We start from the raw sequence: 11,081 nt of genomic DNA on the forward strand, positions 1-11,081 counted from the left end.
ATACAGTATAGTGGTCATGCCATTAGCAGTGGTGTCCGAATGTAGAGTGATAATTACTACACCATATATAGTGTATACTGTACTCACAGTATTATCCCACAAGACATTATGAAAAGTAGGGTACGACGGGTCACTATCATGCATTGTGCTGGAAGGAAAATGTTTATCTGGCACATTTTAACCACTTAAACGCCTATATGCATGTATTTAGTTGCCCGTAGTCCCCTGCAATTGAATCACTGCCCTGCCCTAGCTCTGGTCCATAGCTCTAATGCTGTTGCAATGCCGTTGGCCATTTAGAGCTATGTTACCGATGACTTCCGGTAACATAGCATACTTTTTAACATACTTTTTGGCCAGAAAGGGATTTTTTTTACGCAGTGGAGTAACCAGTGGAAAGATAATCCCTTTTTGGCCAAAAGGTACCTTTTATACGTGTAGTGTGGTGGGGGGCTCAGAGTTCTTCCACTAAGGAAAGTAGGCTTTCTAATGACACAACCCGCCTTTGTATTAGTGAGAAGCAAAAACGTTATTTTTATTCTCAGACGAGAGGCTGGTCTGCATTTATGCGAGCCCAGGAAGTCATCTGTAACATAGCTCTAAATGCAACGGCATTAGAGCTATGGACCAGAGGTAGCCATGCCCTAGTTTGAGACGATGTGAAGTCCGTGGCAGACTCCGCCTCAAAGACATTGCTGGCTAAGGTGGCTTTTTCAACGTTTCTACTTTGGCCTTGTGGCTGTTTCCATCAGGGTTGATGTAAAGATTGGAGGCTGAGCTCCTTCTCCACAGGTGATCGTCTCATTCTGATCTTAGCAGAATCCCTTTTTTTTCCCTCGACACCAAATATCTTTATGGAATATAGCCAAGCTCACAATGCATCGCGAGTCACGACACATTGTGAGCTTCTAGTTCTGCTTTTTGCGGATTGTTTGCCCCATAATAGGACTCTAGGGTCCATGTGGTTAATTGTGCGACAGCAAATAAGTAATTAATGGTGAACCGTGTTGTGTCCAGGTTTTTTTTTAACAATATTATGTTCCATTCATAGAACTATATGGAGTAGTGAATGATTTCAGACCCATGATTTAGTTTTCTTACTATACTTAATGTGAAAGTTTACATTGCCATTTATGTGCACTCGCACAAAGACTGCTCTGAATATGCATAAGCATCAGTGGAGAAAAAAAGATGTATTCTTGTTCTTCGTTCATTCAAAGAGAGATTCAAATGTACAGATTCTATTTACAACTTTATATCAAATCTTTATCGAGAAGTATTTTTTTTTATTTTGTTTTTTTTATTTTTTAACTCTTCAAATTCTTCTCGCATAGTTAGCCTTCTTCTGTGTTAAATGTCCCTAATGTAAGTCGTTTGTTGGCAGAGGTAAAACAAATTACATTCCTGGTCATTTTACAGTAACAAATACAGTACAGTACAATAACTAAATGGTGGAAGATTTGGACATTTAAAATCCATTTTATTGTGCAAATACTAGGGAGTGCTCTAGCTCATAGGCATTCCCTCAACCTTAAAAAGGACATAACATACTATACCCTGCATTCATGGCATGTCAGAAGTTCAGAACTATACATTTCACTGCCAATATGCGGGAACTCTCTCTGAAACTTCAAGTGTAATGCGGTACTAGACACTAAGTTCCAGTCAAGATGCCGTACTCAATACTAGTACTTCTTGAATTTCTGTACAGTTCAGTACAGTATGCATACATAAAGCTCAAAGGTCTGGGTTTATTAGCAGCAAATCTGCATAATGCCATGAATTCAGGTCTAGATTCTACCTATAAACAGAATAGATTGAAAGAATGTTGGATGTTGAATTTTGGATAGGAATAGTTTGGACTTTTCTACATTAAATGTAATTTATAATTAAGTCTCCTAGAGGAATGCTTTATTTAATACATTTCAGGTGGTTGAGCTCAACCACAACATGGAATAGGACTGGGGGAGGGGGGGACTGAATAGAGGTTTAATAATGTACTGTAAATATTTGAATATACAGTATATTTTGAATTACAATAGGATTTTAATACGTAAATACATGTATTTTTTATTTTGCCAGTGCTTCACTGCTTGGATTATAATTTTTCTTTCTCCACTGGGGAAATGCACAGCAAAATCCAGAGTGTTATTTCAATTTAAGGAAAGTGTACAAATGGACCTGTCCTGTGATATACTCCTGATTTTACTGTGTGCTTTGAAATGTGTTGTACGTTTCCAGTGCCAACAGGTCTGCTCCATCAATATGCTGCATATAGGCTTGCGACTATACTTTTCATCATTAAAAAAAACAAAAAACACATTTTAAGCTGACTTTTGAAATATCGGGCAAAAATAACCTGCACAATTCAATGCATTTCCACCCGCTGGAATGAAGTAAATTGGATTATGATTTGGCACATTGACTTACTGTATGTTTTGGTAAGCAAACAATGAGATATTGCTACATAGTTATGCATTTCCATCGATACGGTGACCTTTTTTGAGGTGCTGAGCAGATTTGATGAACTTGTCTTACTTCTGTTAAAGGTGCTAGAGACATAAACAGAAGAAATAAGTGTGTTGAACACTCTGGGCTGTATTTTGCGTGTCTTAAGTACCTGGTCTTATTCCCTAACTTGAGTAAACTAAAGACCTGGAGGCGTGATCAATGCTCTTTGGCCACTCAGAATAGCCAAATGGCATTGATCACGCCTCCAGGTCTTTAGTTTACTCAAGTTAGGGAATAAGACCTGGTACTTAAGACACGCAAAATACAGCCCTCTGGCTCCAGCAATTTATTTGATTAACGTTAACATTTCCTTCCTCCCTCCCTCAGAATGAACAAAGGAAGGCCAACATACTGAAACACTAATCAAATAAATCACTGCATATGGAGTGTATAGACACTTTTCTTCTTTTGAGGTTCTCGAAGGTCAGCACCTCACCACCTTTGGTGTGCGTTACTGTGCCTGCTAAAGGTGCAATAGGCGGCATTCTCAACACGTGTTTGCAGTGTTGTGAATGTGGCGGCCCCTCCAAGCTTCAAATTGTTATTATTATTCACCACCTTTATGCTCTGCTATGTGATAATGATAATAATTATAGTTTGTGTCAGAGCACTCGGAAGAACATGACAGTGACAGAATATGGAGCACGGTACTCGGAAGAAAATGAAAACCTCAACGGCAAATCCTTGTCAACCATGCACAGCATTCATTCAACTCCACAACACATCCAGTGGTTTGCAATTTAAAAAAGTCAAAGCATTCTCTGATTGCTAGCACACTGCCTCCAAAAATGTTAGCACAAAACAAAATGACAAAAGAATTGTGTTTGGGTTTATATAATATTATTAGTATACCGCATCATGTGAGGGTGTCTGTTCTCTTTGGCAAGCCACACCATCGCATGATGGAGTATAACTTAGGCTTCATTATTTTGCATTCAGATGCTCTTTGTGAAACAACTTAAAAGTACAGTACTTGTTTATCAATGTGTCATTCTTTGCGGCCAATCTAGTCTTTTTTTCTAATGTTTATTACATTGCTTTAAATATCTTTTTTTTGCTAATCTAGTCTTTCTATCAGTGGATTCTTGAATATTATTATGCTGTCATGTTTATAGATCTTTCTTAAAAAAAAGAAAAAATACAGATTTCTGTAATTTGTAGATGTGTATATATATATATATATATATATATATATATTTTAACATGTCTTTTTTGTGTGTGTTTGGGATATTAACTGATATAAAGATGTATATTTGAGAACAGTATCTGTGAGAGTGATTTTATATTCCTGTGTCCTTACAGTTGATTTGCCTAAAACCGGGAACGCATATCTTTGGCATTTCAGATTTTACCGTTGGCTATTCAAAACATTGCCGATATACAAGCTCACATCGCGTCACTGCGTGCCACACTGTGAGATTGTACATCTGCTATTTTTTTTAGAAGGAATTTTGTAGAATCGAACGCAATCGAACTGATAAATGATATTAAATATTAAATACAGTTTTAAAATGCGTGCATGGTATAGTTCCTGTAATGCTGCGTTTCTTTTGTGAGGCTTATTCTTAAAGCTAAAATTCTGACGACCCTTGCCCTTGCGTGGAAAAGGACTACAGCATTAACATAAACGTCTCTCTACCTCTGCTAGTGAAACAATTTATTCATTTTTTTATTTATAAAATGCTAATGATGTTCCAGTTCCATGTTTCTGCATAATGTTGACTTCAGACTGCCGTACTACCCCTGATAGAGCCTCCTCCACATAGCGGTTCAGTTTCTGTTAGCAGTCATCAGGATTGTTAAACCAATGAGCACTTCCATCCTCGAGCCCTTTCTCCTGATATGACCTGTGGGGCGGAAGAAATCTATCAGGGAGGCACGCGGAGAAAGAACAGAACAATGAGAGGTCAACTCCCCACGCAAATTGATTTCCAGCAGAGCTTCGACAACAACAGCGTTCAATGTCTGCTTTCTATCCAAGCACAGATTGTACAATCACTCGGTTAGGAAGACTTACTGTACATCTGTACAAAAGTCAATGCAGTTTGTTTGGTCCCAATTTTGGGTTTGTAAGCCGTCTTGGTAACTTTATTATGATAAATGGACATAAATGCAGACTGGGCCTGTGCTTTATTTTTTTTGCGGTCGACTATCTGATTGTGATTAGAAGAATAAATGCTGACTGTGACATAATTGAAGCATTATGGATGGATTTTCAGCGGAGGCAGACACTGTCTTTTATTCCATACGTGGGGGGGACGTACAGCAGCTCTGAAAGGCTTTTTCACAGTCACACCATGCTGTTGTTGCCAGTCAACGCAGGCCGCGTGAGCATTCATCATCGGCTCCATTCAAAGTTGCTCCACGGATATTACGACGACCGTGCTAGCTCAAGGGAAACATTACATTGAGAAATGCAGGGAAAAACAGGGTGGAGAGAGAGAGAGAGAATGAATGGCGACCCTCGGAGCATATCGACCAAAACGGAGAGCGATCGATCAATCCATTTGAGAGGAAGTAATTAACTAGCTCGGGAGCCCTTGAAGTATCACTGACGCTCCTACTGTCGCCTTTTCGATCTATGGTATCATTCAACAGGAACGGGATCTGTCGTTGACATTGCTCGTGCTCTCTCATGTCATTGTAGGGCTGTGAACCCTGCCAATGGACTGGCAATACATTTGCTGTGCACCTTTCCTACTGGAGGCTACACGGTGCTGCGTTGCTACTAGCACCATTGGGCCTAGGCTCTTTAGTTGACCGGTAACGTACGTGCCTGTGGAATAGGGGTCCTGGGTTCCGGCCTCCCGGCTGTGTCTACATTGGTGGCAGCGGTGTAAATGTACCCCTGGTTCCTCGGCGTTACAGACCTTAAATTCGTTTAAGGTTGCTACTCGCCAATAGAGCACAGAAGTCTGACGTAAATATCGGTAGAGGGTGCAAATCCACGGGTTCATGTACTTTTTATTTGCATTGGAATCCCCATAGGGAGATTTGTTTGAAAAATAAACATGTCATCCCGGCCGTTTCACTCATATGGATATGAAGAATCAACTGACTGAGAGAAAAACGCTATTGTTACTGCTACTGAATTAGTTACATTTTCGCTAGAAACAGACTGTATTCATACGAGTGAATGACTGTCAAACGATACAAATGAAAATGAAAATAGCAAATCTACAAGCCTGTTACGACACAATTAGTCTAGGGGTAATTAAGTGTAACATTGAATGGTCTTATGACATTTAGTCGACTAAAACTAGACTAACACTAAGACATTCCAAGTGAGTTTTCGTGTGTTTATGTAAGTCGATACATATGAGATGTGTAAAAGGAGAGCTTTGGAAATAGCTCTGCTGGTCCTGTGGATCATTGGATCCTTTGGAAGATGTTGCTCGGTCGAACTTTTGACAACACAAACCGGTGGCGGGAAGATCCGTTTGACTGTTCCTGCCTGATGACTACAAAACAATGACTACAACATGACGTAACGATATCATCTGTTCCAGACCGGTTCACACGGCACTTTTGGAAGAGAGACCAAAAGCCTGGTGAGGCGAGGTTGGTGACCTCAGAAAGGAGGACACTTTTGCGGGGCTCGCTCCCCAGCCCCCCCCCCCCCCCCCCCCCCAACAGACACACACAGTGTTTAGAAAGCGCTATAAAAATCCCAGATATTATTATTATTATTATTACTACTACTACTACTATTGCACGCACCTGATTTGCACCATCATCTCCAGCAGTATGTCCACAGAGAACATATATTTTCTAATTCAATTAACCTTTTTAAATTATAGGGTAATAATCAATTTATTTTATTTCATGTTTAGATATGTTTTATGTTGAATCTCTTTCTTGTGGGGGTTTTTATACAGTCTTATGGTCATCAGTGTGGGACATAGAATGAAGCCAGTAGCCTATATGTTCACAGTGCTTTAGCCTCCCTTTCTTTATGATGTCGAGTTCCTTGCTCCATTGCTCATTAAATGTAGTTTTTCATTTCGGCATATTTGGTTTATTTATCTCTGCATTAACTATACTAAAGTGATTGTGAGAACACACCACCAAAAACAAACCGACCATCCCACTGGCAGTGTTGACAGGTTTTGGAAGAGAAACAAGCAACCATGTCTATGAAAACAAGCCCAAAAGAAGCCTGACTAGGCTTAGTAAGCTATTGTATAAAACAAGGCCAAAGTCGCTTATAATTAAGCGGACATGGCAACACTCCGAACCTCTCCTCTCTTTTGTGGCTGGCTGCCTGGCTCGCTGCGGAGATTTTAATACAGAGACGACGTAAATGACAGTTATGACACAAGCACTGTATATCACACAAAAACGGACAATTATGTGTCCGGCCAGAGGTTGAGGTGGGAGGTGGGTCTAAAACCGGACGTCTGGCCACCCTCTAGTCTACTACAGTACCTGCAGTGCTGCACTAATGAAGCCCAATTGAACTGAGTCAGTTCAGCTGTTGAAGTTGGAGACAGAAAAAAGCCACAGACAGCAGAGCACAGAACAGAGAGGAAAAGTGTGATTCTAGAAGAGTTTTATGAATACAAACCATAGCGAAGCAAGGTAACTCACCAGATAAATAAGTTAATTTAAGAGTAACAAATAATTTGAAGTTACTTTGGTTTTCGATGAGTGGTGTTGTTTATTTACATTATTTCTAGAAAACATTGTGGATTCACTGGGGCAGCCATTGCATTTGTGCCCAACCTGAGCAAAATCGGTAAGACAGTTCATTTATTTTCAATGAAGTTGAAAAGAAAGTTAATTGTGAACACTTTGAGAGTGTAATACTTTAAAAGGGAGTTTATGTTTTGAGGATTTGTTTACTAAATGGATGTAATCCATTTCACCATGCACTTTATACAAGATGTACTGAATTCATGTGAAGATGTTTTTGCTTAAAATACATAATGTTGAAAGAAGTATGTAAAAGGTTTAAAAATGCACAGTGTTGCATACAGTTTGAACATTTATATGCATTTAAAAAAGTTCATGTATTGCACATTTCGTGGTTAAAAACTTAATTGACAACAGACAGTTGATACTATGATACTAATTAGATTTCTCTGACCCGGCCTGTCTGATGACAGGTCAGGGTTTTTTTTGTTGGATCGTTTTCCAGTTGACCATTCCAATAGATGGCGAGCTTCCCACCAGGATCTAGAGATTGACCGACAGCGAGTATTCCCCCATACTCTGGTGACCACTGGACAGATACTGCTGCACTCTACAGTGTGGTAGGCCTAATCTGCAGACTCCCCCACTCAGCTTCAGTGTCACCCTTTGTCAGCCTTTCTGATTGGTCCCTGACTGACCAACCAGCAGGCTCTTTCTGCCTTGTTCTGCCCTGGTTCCACCTTGTTCATGTTGAATTTGCTAAAACATATTTGATACTAAAAACAAACATGATATACCCAGTCACCATGCTGCACCTTTTTTACTGACACCAAGTGTAAAATAAGAATTGAGTGCACAGAATGTCAATACGAAGCAACTGAAAAACACCTTATTTCAATGGTAGTGGATGGAGAGAGAGGATTTTCGTCCAACCACGGAACGGCAACCAATGGGGCAGAACCAGGACTTGACAAAGGGTGCGCACGCACACACATTCATGGAACTCTGTTACGTACAGTTTTGGAAACCATATGGAACTTTTGACACATACACTGATACATGCCCTCCTGGTTTATCCTTGGAACTCTGAACCCTAAATGTTTTGTCCTATTTTGATTATGTGATTTAACTGGAACAGAACAAAACTTGAGTTGAAGGTTTACAGGAGATAACTGAGGATTCAGGTTAGAAGGGTGCACCCTTAAAATAGGAAGACACGGTGAACTGTGAGAATTGAAAGTGGCCAAGCAATTGCTACTAGAATTGGTACCAAATACTTCTGTCTCTGTGCCCATTTTCCCTGCCATAGCTGCTTATCAGCCAACCTTCCACAAACCCCATCTCACTCCTTCTCCCAGTCCACCCCCCGCCCCTCATAATACACTGCTATAGAGCGTCGCAGTCCCTCCCCCTTTCAGAATGGCGAGTGGCCCAGGAAATGAAAAGCAATGCATTTTTCCCATAGCCGTTTCTGAAAGTATTTATTTAAAGACGGTTACGCCGCGGACAAAGCCCGGATCGTGTCAAATCATGACAATGAACACAATATTTTGGGCCGATCAAATCATTAGAAAGAAGAAAATAAAGGCAGGAGACAAGACTATTTGTTTTGTTTTTCTTCTTATAAATTATTTGATCGGCCCAAAATATTGTGTTCATTGTCATGATTTGTCACGATCCGAGTTGGCTTTGTCCGCGGCGTAACCGTCTTTAAATAAATACTTTCAGAAACGGCTATCCCGTTAAATTTCAAGGACCCCCAGTTTGACATGAATTAGGCTGAGGACCCCGATTTAATGGCATTTCTATCCCTGGGACCCCCAATTTATATTGTAAAATCAATGTTAATTTAACTCTTGAGAGTGTACAGGTTCATTTGGATCCATTTGTACACTCTCATAGTTACAGACCCATAAGAGTCCATTTCCAAACTATCATTTAGGTGTAGGGGACCCCCTGGAACTCCCTCAGGGACCTCTGGGGGTCCCCCCACCTTGGGAACCATTGCGTTAGGGGTTGCAGTGCCCTTGGCGACCTTTGGTAACATAAGTTGACAAATCATGAAGAAGTATATTCTTTTTTTTTATTGGTTGATGTACGACGACAAGAGCACCTCTCACTTCACACAGGTGTGATTTTTGTTTATTAGCCGACAAGGATATATCCAAACGAGCGTTTAAATTGCTTATTTATTCCATGCTTTTCAAGGAATTTGTGACGAGGAGGAGGCAGCATTAGCTTCATCAAGAAAATACTATACCAGATATCAATGCTAGGATAGGGAGGTATATTTACAGAAAAACAGTAGGCTTGTCTATAGGTCCTGTTGTAAATGGCAGACAGGTGCTCTTTTATGGCAATTGTGGTAGGGAGTCTCACTTTTTGATGGCCTTTGTGTGCATTACACATGCACTGACCTCACCATTTTATAGGATTTTTGTCCCTGGGACCCCAAACTAAACTAAGGTTCCATGAGTTACAGACCGGCCGTAATAAGGGGCCCATTTTGATTCCTAACTCTCCAATCATTTGGCTGGAATAGGTTGGAATAATATCATTAGTCTTCTGCTTATCCTCCGTACAGAGCGAGTCATCCATCACCCTATACTCCACCTTCTGGCATTCTTCCTCTTCCGTCTCTCTCGCTCTCCCATCCCTCCAGCATGGCCCGTCTTTCTCTCCTCCTTGCCCTATTATTACCCTCCATTCTCCTTCCTTTCTCCTTTAGTTTTATCATGTATTTTCGCCAAGGTCACAAGGAGTAAAAAGGATCAACTCTTTTGATGTGTTTATGGTGTGCTGCACATGTAGTCGTGTACATTAAATTGAACATGTCCGAGGTCTGTTCTTTTCTTAGAAGCCTGACATTTGGGAATGTCGAGCTTTGATCGAAAGTCCAGGGGCCACCCTTGGGATTGGGGGTTCCAAATGAACCCTTACAGATCTCTGTAACTCTGAGAGTGTGCAAAATGGAACGGGTCCATTTGGTTTCATTTGTTGACTCAGAGTTATGGACGCTCTTGAAATGAAAACCGTTTGAGAACCATGATTGGTTCTTGACACTTCTTGTTCTTTTTGAGGGGCGCTAGGGAAAACTAGGCAAAACTAGGGATGCACTGTAATGGAAATGTTGGCCCATATCCCACCATCATAAACAGCTTGAATGTAGTATTTGTATTTATATGTTCCAACTTGTTTTTGCAGCCTTCATCATCACAAAAGGCTTTTTTCAGGCTTTTTGTATACATTTTTCATCATTTTTAATTATTCAAATAATAAAATATCTGCTAAAACGTTTCGATATCGATGTGATGACCGATTAATTACCCATCCCTATGTTTTTGTGTGAATGTCATGCACATTAAAGCATGCTGCACCTTTATTTTAGTTTTAGTCATAGTCTCTTGAATAGTTTTAATTTAGTTTTAGTCACATTTTAGTCACCTGGAATGTTTTAGTGTTAGTCTAGTTTTAGTCGACTAAGAGTTTAGTCAAGTGTTTTTTTCACTTGCTGAAAATAGACTATCTACAAGCTCACAACGCGTTGCAGTGCGACGCGTTGTGAGCTTGTAGATCGGCTATTTTCAGCATGCAACTAATTGTAAAATGACTTATACTGGATCTCTTGTCCACTAGTCCCTTCCTAACATTGTAGTCAAGTTTTTATTTGTTGACAATTGTCAGTATATATAGTCTTAGTTTTAGTCATCATAGTTTATAGTTTCTATTTAGTTTCCATTTAGTTTTCATCAGTGGAAAAAGGTAGTCAACGAACATTTTTCGTCTTAGTTTTAGTCGACGGAATCTTAAAGGTGCTTTACTAGAAATGCACACCATTTACACACACAGCAGTCATACACACGTACATGTCTAGTTTGTCTACAAAGAGACACGTGCCTTTCTTCTTTATATAGCATAGCGAAAGACAGCATAGA

This window comes from Protomyctophum bolini (genome assembly GCF_963924005.1).
Source record: "Protomyctophum bolini genome assembly, chromosome: 24".
Classification (NCBI taxonomy): Eukaryota; Metazoa; Chordata; class Actinopteri; order Myctophiformes; family Myctophidae; genus Protomyctophum; species Protomyctophum bolini.